The sequence below is a fragment of the Bubalus kerabau genome, chromosome 7, assembly GCF_029407905.1.
Source record: "Bubalus kerabau isolate K-KA32 ecotype Philippines breed swamp buffalo chromosome 7, PCC_UOA_SB_1v2, whole genome shotgun sequence".
Lineage (NCBI taxonomy): Eukaryota > Metazoa > Chordata > Mammalia > Artiodactyla > Bovidae > Bubalus > Bubalus kerabau.
Genome location: NC_073630.1, coordinates 69675122 through 69695407, shown reverse-complemented (window position 1 = coordinate 69695407; position 20286 = coordinate 69675122). Strand labels below are relative to the sequence as shown.

Genomic DNA, 20286 nt, shown 5'->3' with positions numbered 1-20286 from the left:
CAACTCTCCTTTGGGCAAATCTATTGGAGACATTTTTCCAACAACATTTGATCACCTCGTGTCTCTGTGTCACATTTCAGGAATTCTTGGAATATGTCAAACCTCTTCATTTTATTATATTTGCTATTGTGATCTGGATTAGTGATCTTTGATGTTACTACTATGACTTGCTGAAGGCTCAGATGATGGCTAGCATATTTTAGCAATAAAATATTTAATTAAGGTATATCTTTAAATTTTAATTAAGGTATATACATTGTCTTTTTTTAGATATAATGCTATTGTACATTTAATAGACTACAATGTACTTAAACATAAATTTTATATGTGGTGGGAAGACAAAAAGTGTGTGTAACTTGATTTATTTGATATTTGCTTTGTTCTGGTGGTCTTGGGCTGAATTTACAATATCGCTGAGATATGCCTGTATATAGTTGACCTTCAGCATCTGCAGATTCCACATCCACAGATTCAACCAACCAAAGATTGAAAATATTTGAAAAAAAATTCAGAAATTTATGAAAAGCAAAACTTAAATTTGTGGTACACAGGTAACTACTTATATAGCGTTTACATTGCTTCAAATATTGTAAGCAATCTAGAGATAATTTAAAGTAAATGGGAGAATGTACATAGGTTATATGCATATTCTATGGAATTTTATATGAGGAACTAGAGCATCCATGAATTACTACTGTATATAACAGTTTGATGAATTAAACTATAAAACATTTTGTGATAAAACCAGAATTGGTTACCCCCTCCAAAAAAAAAAAAAAACCAACAACACTAAAACATAATAGCATATGTTTTCTCTCTTTAGTTTCTCCTTAATAAGATTTTATGAATATTTAATTCTTTAAAAATACATTTTAAAATAAATTTAATTATCTAAAAAGCTACTCAATTTTTTATAAACCAAAGTTAAAAATTTTGTTGCATTGTTTAAAATTCATTTAGAAATTTTAAACAGTTCAAAAGCTGTGCTAATGGAATTCAGATTTTGAAGATATTACAGTTATTGAAAAAGAGCTTGTGACACAAGAAAGACATTTATATTTACCTCTCCAAAATAGAGAAATAACCTAATCAAGTTCACATGAATTTTAAATGATGCATAATATAAGATTTAATTTTGACATTCTATAATTATTTCTTGGGATATTTTAACTCATATGAAGAATCTTTTGATGGAGTGCTTATTAAAACAGGATAAATTTGCATTCTTAGAGAAAATAAACGAAATTTAAGAGGCTCTCCAATTTGCAGCATCTAAGTTTGGCAAAACCTTCAAAAAGATCATAAATAATGGAAAACATTTTATGAAACTTGTATCATACAAATGTTTGCTGAAGATTGTTACTTTGAGTAGAGACAAAAAAGACAGTACTTGGGAAAATATTTGGACTGAAAATTATATATTTTAAGAAAAACTGGAAATGAGATTTTCTGTTTAGCATAATTTCTCTGAGTTTATTTTCTAAATTTAAAATATTATCTACAGTGAGGAGTAAATTAAAGATGTCAAAATTTCCCATATATCAAACATAAGATACATGTTTGACAAGACTGAAGGCAATTAAAAAATTTTAAAACAGTAACACCATATTGGAGAAGGCAATGGCAACCCACTCCAGTACTCTTGCCTGGAAAATCCAATGGACGGAGGAGCCTGGTAGGCTGCAGTCCATGGGGTCGCAAAGAGTTGGACACTACTGAGTGACTTCACTTTCACTTTTCACTTTCATGCCTTGGAGAAGGAAATGGCAACCCACTCCAGTGTTCTTGCCTGGAGAATCCCAGGGATGGGGGAGCCTGGTGGGCTTCCGTCTATGGGGTCGCACAGAGTCGGACACGACTGAAGCGACTTAGCGGCAGCAGCAGAAGCGACTTAGCAGCAGACTTAACAGTAGCAGAAGCAACTTAGCAGCTGCAGCGACAGCAGCAGCAACACCATATTAAAAATGTATTCTTCAGGAAAATATTAGTGAGTATTACAGACAATAAAGGCTGAAACTAATTAAAATACATTAAGATTTGCCAAGAATTACCATTTTGCTGTTTTTTAATATTCATATTATAATGAAGACATCTTAAAGTTTTTGCTTAAATATAGTTTAACTTTGAGAAATAATTTTATTTTAAAAAATGAATTTTGAATTGCTGTCTATACTAAATTCACCAATATAAAAATCTCAAAAATTTATAAATTTATTTTATTGTCCCCTTTCACTTTCAGGGGTCCTAGCTTGGAAAACATATGGTTACCATAATTAATCGGAGAAGGCAATGGCACCCCACTCCAGTACTCTTGCCTGGCAAATCCCATGGATGGAGGAGCCTGGAAGGCTGCAGTCCGTGGGGTCGCTGAGGGTCGGACACGACTGAGTGACTTCACTTTCACTTTTCACTTTCATGCTTTGGAGAAGGAAATGGCAACCCACTCCAGTGTTCTTGCCTGGAGAATCCCAGGGACGGGGAAGCCTGGTGGGCTTCCGTCTATGGGGTCGCACAGAGTCGGACATGACTGAAGTGACTTAGCAACATAATTAATAACTTGGCATGCTTAGGAGAGCTCAGAAACACTGCAAGACTTGTGGCTCATTCTCTGATTACAGGCACTTTCAAATTTCCCTCACGGCCAGGTGGGATTAAGATGTAACTGAAAGAAACAACCAGAGAGTTTGCCAAAAGATCGCTATGACAAAGGAAAAGATTCCCACCGGAAAGACCATGCATTATGTTAAGGAACAGGAACCCTTGTCCCAATGCTGTTTCCTTTACGTGGAGGGACACATACAAGAACAACACCCTTAACGGTTCTCGATCTTTGAACTTCTTCCTGTACAGCCTGTGGCAATTAGCTGTCTGATTGGTCAGTTCTGAAAGAGGAAGTCGGATGTGACCCGCCCCTTTATTTCCTTTTAGGGAGGAGCGATTTCTAGTAGGTTCCCACCTCACTCGGCACCGAGGCCGCCAGGCGGTCAAGTTGACAGGCGAGGAATTTGCTTTTGCGCCATCTTCCGTTGGACGCTGTCTGGCCAGTGGTTGGTAAGTCTAATTCTGGAGTTCAGTATCAGTAAGCCTGCGGTTATAAGCCACACTTAATTAAGTACCTTCTCTAGCAGTTGTAAGGAAATATTTTGGTTTTCCTGCCGTTTTTTTTTTTTTTTTTTTTCCATTTCTTTTAAGAGAAGAAAGAGAGGGACTTTACTTGCGGGACCCTTCTCACATGCAGACATCTAGAATATAGAGTGGGAGAAAAGAGAAAACGAAAAAGAGAAATCTGTGTTTTAGAGTGTTTATGGAGTAACACTTCGGGTACATGCTTATGGTATGGTTAGAGTGGGAGGTATTGGACAGTGTTGGACTAGGCACTGACCACATATTTTCAGCTGTAGGGAGCTGTGACAACATATTTTCAGTGGTAAGGGGCTGTTCCAGCTTATGGCAATTTTGTTTACAGGAGAGTGGCTGTTTTTATATAAGCAGATGCCGATTTTTGTAGCGGGCAAGTCTGCATGCTTTGGGATGTAAGCAAAGGTAGGCAAGCTTTCAAGGGCTCAGCAAGAAAATCTGACCAGTACCACTGAGATATCCTTATTAAATGCGCCCTAGCCAAATAGTTGCTGCTGCTTGACCTTAAATTCTGCATATTTGATTATTTCTAAGTAGCCTTGTCAGAGACAAGGGTTTGATTATAGAGAGTCTTTTCGTGTACCAGCCTTTTTTAGGTCTCAAAGTGTTTCTACTGTAATCAGCAGTATCTGCGGGATGTATTTAGTGCTAGGCTTAGGTTGTGGCAGAGAAAATATGATGAAATTCTGGTTATTTTTTATATTGTTTTCAGTCCTTTCCAGAGTCAAGAGAGAAAACAGAGGGACAAATCTAGGAGTCAGGTGACTTGTTCCTATGTTTAAAAGTTGCTCTTATCTCTTTGGGGAGATACAACAGGACTTTGTGACTAAACCACCACCACTTATCTCTTGATCTCAAGTGGCCCTAAATTTGATAATTTCATACAGTCTGACCATGACTTTTCACTGCTGAGATTCAAATTGTGACTGCACCAACAGGAGGTTGATGGATATAAAAATTAAAAAAAAAAGAGAGAACCCTTACTGTAAAGAGTATCTTGTTGTTTAGTCCCTCAGTCATGTCCAACTCTTTTATGACAGGCTTCTCTGTCTGTGGGATTTCCCAAGCAAGAATACTGGAGTGGGTTCTCATTTCCTTCTCCAGAGGATCTGCCTGATGCAAGGATTGAACTTCGGTCTCCTGCATTGTGGGCAAATTCTTTACCGCTGAGCCACCAGGGAAGCCGATAAGGACCATATAACTTCCTAAATTCAGAAGGAAAAATAACTCAATAAAACAATTGCAAAAATAGTGTCTAAGAAAACAAGTCAGATAGGCTTGTGCTTGGGAATCTCTGGTTCTAATGATTGCATTTGCTTAGTTTGAGGTATTCAAGTAATTTAAAATTCGTGCTCAGGTTAATATAGAACAATGGAAACAAATGAACAATGGACCAAATAAAAACTGGAGGAGAATAAAACTTATTTTAGAAGAAAACTTGAGAAATTATGAAGTGAATTGACAAAGGTGACGTAGAAAATTACACTTTGAAGTTCCAGTAGACATCTATAAGGGAGAAATAGAGTCAAGGGGATGTAAATGCTGTTCAACCGAGTATAAGAAAAGGGAGAGGTGTTTAGTTGTTACTAGATTGAAATAGGTCCCCAGGTCCCAAATTAATCAAAAAGAGAAAGAGGCAGGGTCTCAAATGGAATGTCTCCTTCAAAGAGAGTCAAGAAACAATTGAGGTAAGAAAATGATGTAAAGTACATTAGAACAGAATCTTAAATAGTGAGAAAAGTAGGAAGGTCTGTAGAATATACAGAGTATCATTAGGTGATTTTCAGGTACTGTAGTCTTTGTAGATTTGCAGAGAGATATACTTAGTTTGTGCCTTAAAGGAATATGCCCAAGAATTAGGACTAAAGACAAGGCTCAGCAAGATAAGGCTTATTGCAAGGAACAAGGCAAGAAGATGAGTTAAATTTAAGCTTGTATGGGCTTGATATCAGTCTGATGGGAGAAAAGTCTTTTTTGTGGAATTATCCATCTCAGAGAAGTGGGGGATAAGAAATCTGTTTAAATAGTAGATACTTTTAGTAAACTCAGAATGTAGTGATTTCATCATTGATAGTTGAAATGATTCTGGAATTTAAGAAATGGAGGAAGAAATTAGGAAAAAAAAAACAAAACCCACAAACCCTGATGTCTAGAAAAGATAAAAAGGAAGGCAAGTATTCATTTCCAGCAAACAGCAATAATCTGTTATATTTTGGAGAAGAGACCAAATTAATAAGCAGGTTAAGCAGTTAGAAACTCAACTTTTGAAATGGATTAAATGGTTAACAAATTAACTCCAACTTTCTGAAAGTTATAGGAAGATAAAAAGTAGAGGCATATTTTATTGCTGTAGAAAAATGTGTAGCAGAAAAAAAAAATGCTATTCAAGGCCTAAACACTTCAGTGATGAAAGGCACTGCCCGCAGGAGCATATGGAAGGGCTATTAGTTCTCAGTGGGCCCCTAGGCTCTCAGGCTTCAGAAACATCAATTGCAGCTTCACTTCAGGAATCAACTTTTGAGAGTGATTTTTCAGTCAAAATAAATAAGATAAAAAGGAAACCCTCTCTGAGATACAGGTTTCACCAGCTAAGCCATTCCGTAGCAAGAGGCAGAGGAAAGAGCCACTGTCATATAGGATTGAAAATATCTGCTTTCTGGAGATAGTAAGGCTTATTTCATGAGATAGAGTTTCCACTTCCAGTAGTAACAGAGTGTCAAAAACTGGAAGTTAAAGGAGAGAACAGAAATGAAGAGGTTTTAAACATATGTTGCAGAGGGAAAAATTATACTTCAAGTAAAATCTGGTGATCTTGATTGCAGAATTTTAAACTTTTCTGAAAGTCAGGAATGTCTGAAATGTCAGTCCAAGAGAGGCAGTGGTATGCTAAATGCATTTTTGTGCCTAGATTTATGAGTCCATAGTGTCATAATCAATGTACAAATAGTTTCCTGGAATCTGTACTGCTCACACAGACTTAGAAGCATCCAGATAAAGCTAAAACCAAGAATATTTCCAGGTATACTTCTTCCTTTTCGTGCATACTCAGTCGCTCAGTCCCGTCCAACTCTTTGTGACCCTATGGGCTGTAGCTTGTTAGGCTCCTCTGTCCAGGGGATTTTCCAGGCAAGAATACTGAAGCAGGTTGCCATTTCCTACACCAGGGGATCTTCCCAACTCAGGGATCAAACCTGCATCTCTTGTGTCTCCTGCTTTGGCAGGTGGATTCTTTACCGCTTGTGCCACCAATTCTGATTTTTAAGAACACAGTGTTTTAGGGGGATATCTAGTCTAGAATCTGGGAATGTCTTATATTTAAATTTTAGTGCTGTGGGGCCAGTTTTAAGTTTATATGTTAATTTACTTTTGTTTTTGAACTATACATTCCAAACTCAAAAACTTATAATTCAAAAACTAAAAAAATATACATTGATAAATCTAATTTCTGTTATATTTCTTTCAAGTTGTACTTAACTAATATTTACTTGTTTAACATGGGATTCCCAGGTGCTTCAGGGGCAGAGAATTTGCTTGCCAAGCAAGAGACCCTGATTTGATTCCTGTGTAGAGAAGATGCCCTGGAGAAGGAAATGGCAACCCAATCCAATATTCTTGCCTGGGAAATTCCTTGGACGGAGGAGCCTGGCAGGCTACAGTCCAGGGAGTCGCAAAGAGTCAGACATGACTTTGCCACTAAACAGAAGCAGCAGTTGTTTAACAAACATTACTGTAATTGTTAGTAAATGCCCAATATTGTCCTGTGTACTTTGCAGTTGTTAACTCATTATTTTTGTGCATCAATCCCATAAAGTAAGAATTCCTACAATTTCCATTTTACAGATCGTCTAAAAGATTTTAATTAATTTGTAAGTGCGAAAGATAGACCTAGGCAGTTTGGTTTGAGTTAGACTATGTGGAAAATTCTTAAAGAGATGGGAATACCAGACCATCTTACCTGCCTCCTGAGAAACCTGTATGCAGGTCAAGAAGCAACAGTTAGAAATGGACATGGAACAACAGACTGGTTCCAAATTGGGAAGGAATGCATTAAGGCTGTATATTGTCACCCTGCTTATTTAAGTTATATGTAGAGGACATCATGAGAAATGCTGGGCTGGATGAAGCACAGCCTGGAATCAAGATTTCTGAGAGAAATATCAATAATCTCAGGTATGACAGATGACATCACCCTTACGGCAGAAAGTGAAGAGGAACTACAGAGACTCTTGATGAAACTGAAAGAGAAGAGTGAAAACCTGGCTTAAAACTCAACATTTAAAAAGCTAAGATCATGGCATCCAGTCCCATCACTTCATGGCAACTAGATGGGGAAACAATGGAAACAGTGAGAGACTTTTTTTTCTTGGGCTCCAAAATCACTGCAGATGGTTACTGCAGCCATGAAATTAAAAGACACTTGCTCCTTGGAAGAAAAGCTACAACCAACCTAAACAGCATACTAAAAGGCAGAGACGTTACTTTGCCAACAAAGGGCAGTCTAGTCAAGGCTATGGTTTTTCCAGTAGTCATGTATGGATGTGAAAGTTGGACCATACAGAAGGCTGAGCACTGAAGAATTGATACTTTTGAACTGTGGTATTGGAGAAGACTCCCGAGAGTCCCTTGGACTGCAAGGAGATCCAATCAGTCCCTCCTAAAGGAAATCAGTCCTGAATATTCATTGGAAAGACTGATGCTGAAGCTGAAGCTCCGATACTTTGGCCACCTGGTGCAAAGAGCTGACTCACAGAAAAGACCCTGATGCTGGGAAAGATTGAAGGCAGAAGAAGAAGGGGATGACAGGATGAGGTGGTTGGATGGCATCACTGACTCAATGGACATGAGTTTGAGCAAGCTCTGAAAGATGGTGAAGGACAGGGAAGTCTGGTGTGCTGCAGTCCTTGGGGTTGCAAAGTTTAAACGCAATGTATGCATATATGAATACATATTTTTAATTTTGCCTTTTCTCTATAAAAGAAATCAAATTTTATATACTGTTCTACATCTTGTTTTTTCCCTTTGTTGCTCATTCTAGAAATACTTCCATATCAATAGGTAGAGAGCTTCTTTCTCATGGTATAAAATATTAATATAGCTGTAGCATGAATATTTGCTATGTGAATGTATCATAGTTTATTTAAATATTCCCCTGTTGATAGACACTTGAGTGATTTCCCTTCTTTTGCAATTAAAAATAATAGTTTGGTAATAAGCTTATATACTTCTCATTTTTGGCAAGTTATCTATAGTATAAATTCTGAGACTTGATTTTTTGGATCAGAAGTTAAATGCATATATAACATTGTTTGGTGATGGTGGTTTAATCGCTAAGTTGTGTCTGACTCTTGTGACCCCATGGACTGTAGCCTGCCAGGCTCCTCTGTCCGTGGGATTCTCCAGGCAAGAGCATTGGAGTGGGTTGCCATTTCCTTCCCCAGGAAATCTTCTTAACCTAGGAATCAAACCCAGGGCCCCCACATTGCAGGCAGATTCCCTACCGACTGAGCTATGAATAAACGATTTCAAATATTACCAATGGACCATACATCTAATCAGTTACAGGTTCCATTGTTCATCAAATATATGTTAAACTTAGCTACCAAATTCATCCAAATCTTACGTATGGAATTTTATTCAGAAACTAATGCTCTCCATTTCAAGAGACTAATATTGTCAACACTTAAGCACTTAATATCCAATTCTTCACATGAATTTTTTTGTCTGATGGACCACTGTTAACTTTTCTCATGAAGTCTGAGCAATAAAATTATATTTCATAGATGTTCTTACAGTATTTTGCAGTAGATAGCATTGTTTATATATTGCCAAATCTCATAAGTCTTTTACATTTTGCATTCTGCTTATATGCTTCACAATAGCCTTATTAACAATATTATGAAAGGTTGAGATTTTTGCCAATCTGATAAGTGAAAAATGTTACTTCAGTGTTGTTTTAATTTGCATTCATTATATAATAATAGGACACAAAAGAGTTTGATATCTTTCCATTTGTTTAAGGGCCACTTGAATTTTTCTGTGAACTGGCTTTTTGTCCTTTTTCTAGGGAACCCTTAGTGTTTTATTTCTGGTTAATATCCAGCTGCTCTTTTTATATGAAGAAGATATTAGTTTTGTCTCTGATGTGAGTTTCACATGTTTTTCCCATGTCAGTCATTTGTCTTTTGACCCTACTAATTTTTTTAATGTGGTAAAAATATATCTATTTTATTTTATAAGTTTGGGGTCCTATTTAGAAATGTATTTCTCCAAGTTTATAAAGAAATTTATTTTCTTTAGTACTTTCATGGTTTCTTTTTTTCCTTTATACATTAAATTTTTGATTCTTTTTGAGTTTGTCAGTGGTCATGAAGTAAGATACAGATTCAACTTTATTTTTTTTCAGATGACTACTTTTTGGACTCTTTAAGATGTTTGTAGTAAAAACATGTCTTTTTACCTGTCTTTGACATGATACAATTTATGACTCCTTGAGGAAACTATACCCATTTCAGACACTGAGAATACCTCTGACTGAGAAAAAGTAGAATAAATTTATCAACATGAGTTTTGGACTTTCTACTAGAAATTTGATTTTAATATTTTCAAACTGCAGCTCACAAAGGCCTGAGACTTTGATCATAGACATTAAATTTCTTTAAACCTTAAAATTTCTTGTATTTAAACTTTCAAGTTTATCTAATTTTTGGACTTTAATTTATCCTTGGGATTTTAATAATTTAAAGAGGTTATTTTCAAGTTTGGAATATGTCTATAATGTCAGAATTTTATTCTTAGAATTTCAGCCTTTTGATATAATTACAGGACTGCTGATGAAAATGGTGAATGTGCTGGTCAAAATTTGGGATAAGAAATAGAATTGGGATTAAATTTTCAGCTTTAGATTTAGAATGACTACAGATTTACTTCAGTTAATGTGGTTTTTGACCTGTTATTGAAGGATTCTGGGCTTGAAAATCAAAACTGGAAACACTAGCTCTAGAAAGATACCCAAAGTCATAGTTGGAGTGGGTGACTCAATAGTGGGAGCAGGAATGTCTTGATAAGATACTCATTCCTTTCTCTAGGGGAAAGCCACACCTCAAGCTGAGCTGAAGCTTAATGATTAAGCTTAGAGGTTTAGAAAGAACAGAATGCTGCAGAATATTGGTGTATGGGAGGGACCATAGGATGCTTCCTACCCACCTCTGATGTTTCCTTTATGTGTAAGATCCATTGTCATAACATGTCTGAAGTAGTTCAGAGAGTTATTTGATTGTTGAATTGAGAAGGAGAAACTAGGAACCCCTTTATATTCACTTGTTCTTGGAATTGAACTGTCTTCAGGAAGCTGCTCTGCTCTCCTGTTTTACAAGGGTAGAAGAAGGACTGTCGCCAATACCTTATTTCTGAGACTAAAAGGGAAAAAGCATAATTTTGGATTCAGTACTAGAAAACATATTAATAGATAAAGCGCAGTCTTCACTATCTGCTTTAGTTAGTTAATTCAGTCGCTCAGTCATGTCCGACTCTTTGCGACCCCATGAATCGCAGCATGCCAGGCCACCCTGTCCATCACCAGCTCCCGGAGTTCACTCAGACTCACGTCCATCGAGTCAGTGATGCCATCCAGCCATCTCATCCTCTGTCATCCCCTTCTCCTCCTGCCCCCAATCCCTCCCAGCATCAGAGTCTTTTCCAGTGAGTCAACTCTTCACATGAGGTGGCCAAAGTACTGGAGTTTCAGCTTGAACATCATTCCTTCCAAAGAAATCCCAGGGCTGATCTCCTTCAGAATGGACTGGTTGGATCTTCTTGCAGTCCAAGAGATTCTCAAGAGTCTTCTCCAACACCACAGTTCAAAAGCATCAATTCTTCGGCGCTCAGCCTTCTTCACAGTCCAACTCTCACATCCATACATGACCACAGGAAAAACCATAGCCTTGACTAGACAAACCTTTGTTGGCAAAGGAATGTCTCTGCTTTTGAATATGCTGTCTAAGTTGATCATAAGTTTCCTTCCAAGGAGTAAGCGTCTTTTAATTTCATGGCTGCAGTCACCATCTCCAGTGATTTTGGAGCCCCACCCCCCAAAAAAAGTCTGACACTTTCCACTGTTTCCCCATCTGTTTCCCATGAAGTGATGGGACCAGATGCCATGATCTTCGTTTTCTGAATGTTGAGCTTTAAGCCAACTTTTTCACTCTACTCTTTAACTTTCATCAAGAGGCTTTTTAAAAGTTCCTCTTCACTTTCTGCCATAAGGGTGGTGTCATCTGCATATCTGAGGTTATTGATATTTTTCCCAGCAATCTTGATTCCAGCTTGTGTTTCTTCCAGTCCAACGTTTCTCATAAGGTACTCTGCATATAAATTAAATAAGCAGGGTGACAATATACAGCCTTGACGAACTCCTTTTCCTATTTGGAACCAGTCTGTTGTTCCATGTCCAGTTCTAACTGTTGCTTCCTGACCTGCATATAGGTTTCTCAAGAGGCAGGTCAGGTGGTCTGGTATTCCCATCTCTTTCAGAATTTTCCACAGTTTATTGTGATCCACACAGTCAAAGGCTTTGGCATAGTCAATAAAGCAGAAATAGATGCTTTTCTGGAACTCTCTTGCTTTTTCCATGATGCAGTGCATGTTGGCAATTTGATCTCTGGTTCCTCTGCCTTTTCTAAAACCAGCTTGAACATCAGGAAGTTCACGGTTCACATATTGCTGAAGCCTGGCTTGGAGAATTCTGAGCATTACTTTACTAGCGTGTGAGATGAGTGCAATTGTGTGGTAGTTTGAGCATTCTTTGGCATTGCCTTTCTTTGGGATTGGAATGAAGACACCTTTTCCAGTCCTGTGGCCACTGCTGAGTTTTCCAGATTTGCTGGCATATTGAAAAAAAGAGAAGGATGAATACAGGTTGAAGTATTGATAATGTTTATTGGAGGAGATGGTACATGATTTGGACCTTGCTTTTTATAAGTAAAAAATGAAAGCATATCGGGTATGGATATTAATATGAATTAAAGCCATTTCTTGAACATATGATAACTTTCTTCTCCAGCTATAGAGAAATACAGCAATAAACAAAAAGTGATGAACAGCCCCTTTTCCCTGATTTTACAGTGTGGTAATTTTACAATACACTGTGATTTATTGATTATTCCTGTGATTAGGGAACAAAGGAGATATGCTGTCAGCAATGAACCTACCAGGTTAGACCAAAGAGTTTAAGATAGATGCTATGCATAAAGTAGGATCAACAAGAGATTTTAAACCAGAAAGTGAAAGCATGAAAAACGGTACTTTAGAAAATTTGGTTGTTGGTAAATTGAATGGAGAGAGACATAAGTCAGGAAAACCAATTAGGGAAATAGTAGAATAATCTAAGCAATAAATAATAATTTAATTTGACTTTTTCAGCAGAGAATTCAAAAGAATCAGTAGTTCTTTTAGGTTTAATTTATGAATGGAAGAGGTAATTCAGCTTCAAGATTTGTAAAAAGGTATAGAAATTTGGAAGAGAAGTAGTTAAATTCATCTTGATATACATTTGGATATTGGTCAGTGCCTATATACAGGAGAAAAATTCCTATATAAATATTGTTTTAATATTAAAAATGTTATAAAAATTAACATTATAAAATTTAATTTTGTATTTTGGCGTGGCCTGCCTTGAACCCCATCATTTGAGAGTGGACAGTAATAGGCTGTTTCCTAAATTAGTGTCTGTTAGTACTACTGGTAGCTACTTTGTTTCTTAGCAGAAGTCCAAGTGGTGTTTTTCTGCCTTAGCATTTTCTTGTTATAGAGAGAAAGAATGCCAACTGAACCAGGAGAGATATCACCTCCTTTTCTTTTTAAAGACCTGAAACAAGCATGGGGGTAGGTGAAGACAGGGGAGAAAAGAGCTGAAAACTAAATTTTATGAAAAAACTAGCATTTCTTAATAGGGCCCACAGCTTGAGTGACCTGTATTTCCAGACAGTTGTCCCTGTCTTGACCTGTTCGTTTCTGGTTTGTTGTCTGTGCCCCTGGGGTGAGGCTAAGGACAAAGGACAGTTGGGAAGCCAGCCCTGGCCCGCAAAATAAGCCTTCAATTGTCATTTTAATGGCTCTGCCATTTCACCTTAATTTAATTTCCCTACCTCCAAGAATATATCTTGTTTTGTAAGTTCACAAGCTGACACATCATCCAGAGAGACTATTTATTTTTCCTATCTTCTTCACACAAATGCTGAGATTATTCTAGCAACAGTAATCAAGATCTTCTGTCTTTGGGTTGCAAAGAAAATGCATTCAACTGTATTTGAAAGAGGAAATTGAAATTTGGCAACAGATGATAAAGTACATTCTCCTCTCTTTCGATTCTGTCTGCTCTTATCCACTGAACTGCATTAATAAAAGCAAAAGGGGCAAATATACAATAATCAGTTGCCCAAAACTATGTTTTAGGTGTGTTGTGGTTATTCCCAGTACAGAACCTTGTGCTTCTAGTCCTTTTTTGGGTCAGTGCTAGCATGGTGCAAAATGAACCACGAAAATAGTCCCTAGAGGAAGGTTTTCCCACTAGCTTTAATAGCAGAGCTACTGTGAATTTTCTAGAAATATGATCAGATCTCAAATATGATTGTCTTGCCTATCTGCTCACTGTAGCCTTTTTACATTTACTGGGGTAATTATTTTAGGAAACAACCCTGTAAATTTATTAGCATGCTTAATGCTAGCTTTAATTATTTATTGCATTTATTGGGTATGCAAGTCATGAAATTGCCACTGGGTACATTTACCAATAGCACAACCACCACATTAATAAAAGGCATCCAAAAATAAAAGTAGGTTGGTGCCTCTGAGAGAGAGTGAGTTCCATAAATAAAGGGCGTACTGCAGATTTTTCTTTTCCCCCATCAGACATTCTCATGGTCATGATGATTGTGAAACCATAGTCAAATTTATAGAAATGCATGGGTAAGGGCAAAATAAAAGTTCATACTCACGTACACTCAAAATAATCCTTTATTGCTAGCCCTGTAATAGGTGGGTGGCACACGTCTAGGCAAAATTTTGAAGTAGGAATAGTTCAATTTTAGGTGCTTCTAGTTGGAGAAGGAAATGGCAGCCCACTCCAGTGTTCTTGCCTGGAGAATCCCAGGGACGGGGGAGCCTGGTGGGCTGCCGTCTATGGGGTCTCACAGAGTCGGACACGACTGAAGCGACTTAGCAGCAGCAGACTCCTCCTTGTGTACCTACTAACATTTCCTTCTCCAGAAGCCTCATTTATTTTCTTTCCCCTCCAAAATTATTTATTCTCAAGAGGAGATGAGATGCATTAACACCGGGGGTTAAATGATGAAGGGGGCTCTATGACGCCAAGCAGCCCTAGTTTCAAGTCCATTTTTTATTATTTTCCATCTATGTGATTTTAATGAATGATGTCTGCCTCAGGGAGATGAGGTGTTGGTACAGCTTGAGTTTATGCAATTTAGAGGACTCTTTAGAAAAATATAAAACTGTGTCTATACATTTAGGTAAGAAAGTGAATATTTATAATTATACTTTAAAAATGACAAATACATCAAAATTCAGGAAAATAAACTTTACTGGACATTCACCAATCATATTTGTCCATAAAAATTTTTCTACAACAACAACAACAAGAATACCTTTCCAAAATAACGAGTGGTCTTGGGATACAGTGACCTATTCTGATTTTCTGAAGATATAGGACTACTTTGATTTTCTCTCCTCTTAATGAGTCATTTTTTTCTGATAATGAAAACTGATGTGGGGAAGATGGGTAAAGTTTGGGATGAGTCAGGCACCACTGAGTAAGTCACCTCTTCAAGAACACTGAGCTCTCCCATTCATATAAGCTGGTGGCAAGTCCCCAAAGTAACTCTTGTGCAAGGAATGCATGTCTTTGCCTTACTTCCTGAATCATGGCCAAGCCAATAAACTGCTTGTAAGATGTATCATAAAGTCCATAAAGAACTATAGAAATAAAGATAACATGACAGTGATTTCAAAGATGCTCACCTATACTGTTTACCTATATGTGACATTTCCAATAGACTTCTCCCAGTAACATTATGAAAAGTTTCACTTAAGTCTAATACCACATGTGATACTGCTTGTCTTTTCTTTTTAGCCTATATTCTAACCTGTAACAGTAATACCAACAGTCCCTGCAGTTAATATCAAAGTCAGGAAGAAGACTCTCAGGCCACCAGAGTTAGCAAGAAGTCTTGGACCCTCCTGAGAGGAAAGATTCTTTCCTTTGACATTGATGCATTAAGCAGGCTGTTCTTTGGAACCTTTGGGTTGTACTCAATTATAGTCCTTAGTATTTGCCTCTCCTAAAGGATGCCCAACAATAGCTAAAAATAAATTTAACTGAATAGGGTGAAAGAGTAAGGAAATAAAATGAATACATAAGAGGTCCGTTGCACAGAGCTGGAACAAAAGAAACCTACTTATATCTGAGATTCATTTTCTCTTCACTGCATCAGAATAACATGCCTGAAATATAATTTGATTTTACAATGCTCACAATCAAGCTCGGCTTTCAGGATGTGTTATTCTGAAAAATCTGTGGTCTCTTCAGCTTTTGCTGAATCCAGAGTCATCCTCTAGTTGCAAGAGGAGAAGGGAAAGAAACAAGAGTGGGCTCAGAGTAAGCAAACTAATTCATAACGAGGTGGCACAGTATTTACTAGTCTACTACATAGATTTCCCCCATGAGAATTGGGGAAACTGAGACTTGGTGTAAACTACTGTCTTTTCTCCAAGGCTCTGAGATCAGAGACAAGACAAGGGAGTTTTACATAGTTGTGTTATTCATCATATGTGAAACGAATCACCAGTCCAGGTTCGATGCATGATACAGGATGCTCAGGACTGGTGCACTGGGATGACCCAGAGGGGTGGTATGGGGAGGGAGGTGGGAGGGGGGTTCAGGATGGGGAACACGTGTACACCCGTGGCGGATTCATGTTGATGTATGGCAAAACCAATACAATATTGCAAAGTAATTAGCCTCAAATTAAAATAAATAAATTTATATTAAAAACATCAAAGTGCATTCTCTTAGACTCTTTCAGTTGGTTCTGGGGGCATCTTCTAATCTTCTCCTTGTCTCATTGGTTTTCCCTTTCAGTCCTCTCTGCTGGATCCTCTTTTTCATTCTGGCCTTAAATGTTGAAGTGTCCCAGGACTCCGTCCCTCGACCACGCCTATTCTTTAGACACATTCACTCCCTAGGTGATCTTTTAATTACCACTCTGACACCGAAGGCTCCCTAGGTTCCATCTATGGCCTGAATCTTTGAGCCCCATATCCAAATGTCTGCTTAAACCTAACGTAACCAAACTTGAATTCTCGATTTTTCTCTACCAACTCTGTTTATCTCATAGTATTCCCCTTCAAGCAAATGATAATATCTAGTTGCTCAAGTCAAAAAATTTGGCATCATCCTTGACATCACTCTTTGTTTCATATCCCACATCAGCAAAACTGTTGGTTGTGAACTTTTGAATCTGACTACTTCTCTCCATTTCTATTGTCACCACTTTCATTCAAGCCATCATCATCTATTGCCTGGACGTTTACTTAATCCTCCTACCTCTTATGTCTTCCCTTGCCTCCATTTAGCTATATGTCTTACATTGCCAAAAGTTCCATTTAAAATGTAAATATGCTACGACCCTCTGAGTAAAGCCCTTGAGTGCATTGCTATCATACTCAATGAAGTATAAAATCCTTATTCACCCGAAGGCCTTACATTATGTGCCTCCAGACTCCCTAGTTTCTGTCCTTACTTCCTGTTCTCCAGCAGCTCTGCTGCTCCTTTGCACTCGCTGTTCTGTCCAAAATGATCTTAGTCCGTGTGGTTCGCTCTTTTATTTCTTTCAGTCTTTGTCAGCTTGTCAGAGAAAACTTCACTGCTTGTCTTGCTCAAAGAAGCAGCTTTATCCTGCTTTATTTTTCTTTAAATCTTTATTGTCTGCATCTCCCAGTAGTATGTGAGATCTATGTGGAAAGAGATGTGGTCTGATTTGTCTTCTTTTATATGCCCTAAGTGTCAGATGTCCGGGCATAGTGTAGTCAGTAAGTAAATATTTGGAGAGTGAATGGATAAGTCATCATTAATGTTCTTGGGGGGCTCCATTTGTTTTAGAGCAGCATCCTTTCTGTTCTGTAGTCAAGTCCATTATAGTTCCCAGCCAGTTTCCAGTCCTGGCTTTTAGTAGCTAATCTCTACTAGAACAGATGCCAAATCCTAGTGATTATGAGAACATGGCATGCACTAAGGAAGGCCTAGACTTAGGCTACATTTCTGCCCAGACACACCAGAGTAACAAAGCTTCAGAGCTCATTACAGATTCTTCTTAATGGAGGCTTAAGTCTGCTGTCCCGCTCTCTTCAGCTATAAGTCATATTTTCAGAGCAGGGACACCTGGCTGTGCTGGTTGAAGGTTTCAAGGCTTAGTGACTTTCTGTAAGAAATGCTGCTGGAATTTATTCCTTTGTGTAAATCAATTTTCCTTTGTTATAAAAATAACACTGACTAGATGAATGAGGAAACATTGGCAAAACAAGAATTGTAGAAAAAGGTAGAGAAATAATTATTCAAAATTCCACTACTTGCTGTGTTTCTCATTAACTTTATTTTAGTGTTTGTTTATGTGTGTGTGTGTGTGTGTGTTTTACACAGTCGGGGTAAGCCAACAGTATTTATTGAGCACTATTTGTTGTCCTGGTGGCTCAGGCAGTAAAGAATTTGCCCACAATGCGAGAGACCTGGGTTCAATTCCTGGGTTGGGAAGATCCCGTGGAGAAGGGAATGCAACCCACTCCAGTATTTTTGCCTGGAGAATTTCATGGACAGAGGAGCCTGACGAGCCCCAGTCCATGGGGTCTCAAAGAGTCGGACACGACTGACTGACTTACACACACATTTTTATTCAGAGCCTTCTGTCCCTGTCCTAATGATCTTATAAAAAAATGAGGGGTTTTGACTTTCTGTCCTCAATATGAATACTCTCCAGGAGGCATTCCTTTCACATGAAATTAAACTTCAGTCTTTCCACGTTACCATTACCCTGTGCTGAATGTACATTTGTCCTTTTAGTTACCTATCTATCTAGTCTCTCTCCCCCTCTCTGAGAGGTAATTCCCCTAGAAGCCTGCCCAGATATGTTGGAACAGTGTTGGAAAACAGAATTCCAGTGAAAACAAGAGAAAAGTATGTGAGAGTGTCATTGACTTGAAGAAGAGTCAAGTAGTATTGTGGTGTCAGGCTTGGTGGATATAGGGAAGAGTTGAATGTTAAGAAATATTTGTGACTGAACCTAAATTCAGGGAGCAGATAGCAGGTTTAAGGCCAGACCTAACAAAGAAGATGTGAAGTCCTAGCCAGAGAGAATGCAGATAGTAAACATAATGTATAATGGAAATGTGAGGACGTTTTATAGAGGTAGATGGATTAGTTCTACCAAATGGACTTTTCTCCTTGGGTTTATTAATATATGGTCATTATAGAAACACTAGAAAGTGCAGTTAAGTAGCTGTCCACTTGGTGCTTGCTTTGTGATATTAGTGATGTCTAGGGTAGAGATTAGAGAAAGAGAGAATTGGAAATTGGAAGAGGTAGGGCTTCCCTGATGGCTCAGATGGTAAAGAATTTGCCTGCAATGCTGGAGACCCGAGTTTGATCCCTGGGTCAGGAAGATCCCCTGGAGAAGGTAATGGCTACCCACCCCAGTATTATTGCCTGGTAAAGTCCATGGACAGAGGAGCCTGGCAAGCTACAGTCTGTGAGGTCACAAGGAGTCAGACATGACTGAGTGACTTTCACTTTCAGTATACAAGAAATGAATAGGGAAACACGTCATTGTAATATAATCATTCAGAAAGAAATAGTAATCTGTCATCTTTATAAATATAGTAACCTGTATATCCCTGCTACTTGACTTGTTATGTATTACTTTTGTGATTTGAGTCAAATCTGTTACATTTAAAAAAACACTTAAATTCATAAACTGGCATTAAGAAGGTGGAAATAGACCAGAATTTAAATGCTACTTATTTCCTCTAATTCTAAAAGAATTCTTTGAAATCTTAGTGGAATGCAATGTCTAAGTCTTTGCCTCAAAGAAAAGCGATGGGCTCTTGTGGCCGGGGCCACTTTGTCACTCTCATTGTGCTCTGAATTCATAGTACCCGGCATGTGATTTATTGCTTATTAGAGAAGCTCTTACTGTCACTGTGAAATGTTGTTCTCCACATGTTTGAGTCATTAAGAGTGGTGTCAGCACAGCAAGCAAGCCTTCCGTTTTGGAACATCAGTGCCTTCTGCAGGGGTCGGCAGCCTGCCGGTTCTGGCCTGATTAATAGTTGCAAACAGAAGTGAGCTGTGTCCAAGAGGTGGCGAAAGAATCCCTGGACCAGGCTAAGTGCTTCCTTTGTTTTTATTCTTCAAGCTGCCTCCAGTGTGTGGAGGCTAACTCTGCTTTGGTGAGGCAATTAGGGAATAGTCAGATAGTAAGACTGCTTTCCTAGCTGGTAAAAATTGTCACACAAGCCTCATTTTTACACACATCTTAGATGAAACCTATGAGTCCTAGGTGGCAGACAGTGTACAGATGAAGGACATAAGAACCTTTTCTCATAAACGTCAAACTGGTTAGGGTTAGAATGAAGTTTTGCTTCTTAAATGAATGTATTTGCATTTTGATGTTATTTGTTAATACTCTTGGGCTGGGAGGACATAGTATCTTTCTGTGGAAAATGCACATGAAAATTTATGCCCTAAAATGCGTCTCAGCAAAAATGAACAAAATGAAGCATTAACAGTCTAGAAAGAAGAGATGAGATTCATTCCTTCCTTCCCTCTCTCCTCCCTTTCTCTCTTTTTTCCTCCCTCCCTTCCTTCCTTTCAGTTTGATTTATATTAAACCCTCCTAGATTGAGGTCCACTTAATGACTCCTGCCTCTTGTTAGGATTGTAATGCTAATTGTTTTTTAAAAAGCCAATTATATTTTCATGTTGCTGAGAGGATTTCTGCCTAGAGTATAAGACATCTGCTTGTGATTTTTTTCCCCACACCAATTAACTGTTCTGTCCAGTAGGTGGACTCCTTCATGAACATATAA

The 20286-nt window shown here is 38.0% G+C and overlaps 1 protein-coding gene across 7 annotated transcripts in view; it reads left to right on the top strand.

The window, feature by feature from the left end:
• The first annotated feature begins 1552 nt into the window (after window positions 1-1552).
• The window catches only part of LOC129657828 (cytochrome c oxidase subunit 7B2, mitochondrial), a 141371-nt gene continuing 122637 nt past the window's right edge, over window positions 1553-20286 (top strand). For 2 of the 7 annotated variants that reach the window (XM_055588470.1, XM_055588471.1), the window contains exon 1: window positions 2929-3051. The gene's annotated coding sequence lies outside the window, so the exon portion shown is untranslated. Of the gene's footprint in view, window positions 1988-2910; window positions 3052-6645; window positions 6902-6978; window positions 7591-20286 lie in introns of those variants that run through there. The other 5 variants (XR_008717126.1, XR_008717127.1, XM_055588474.1 and 2 more) reach the window with 5 other exon arrangements.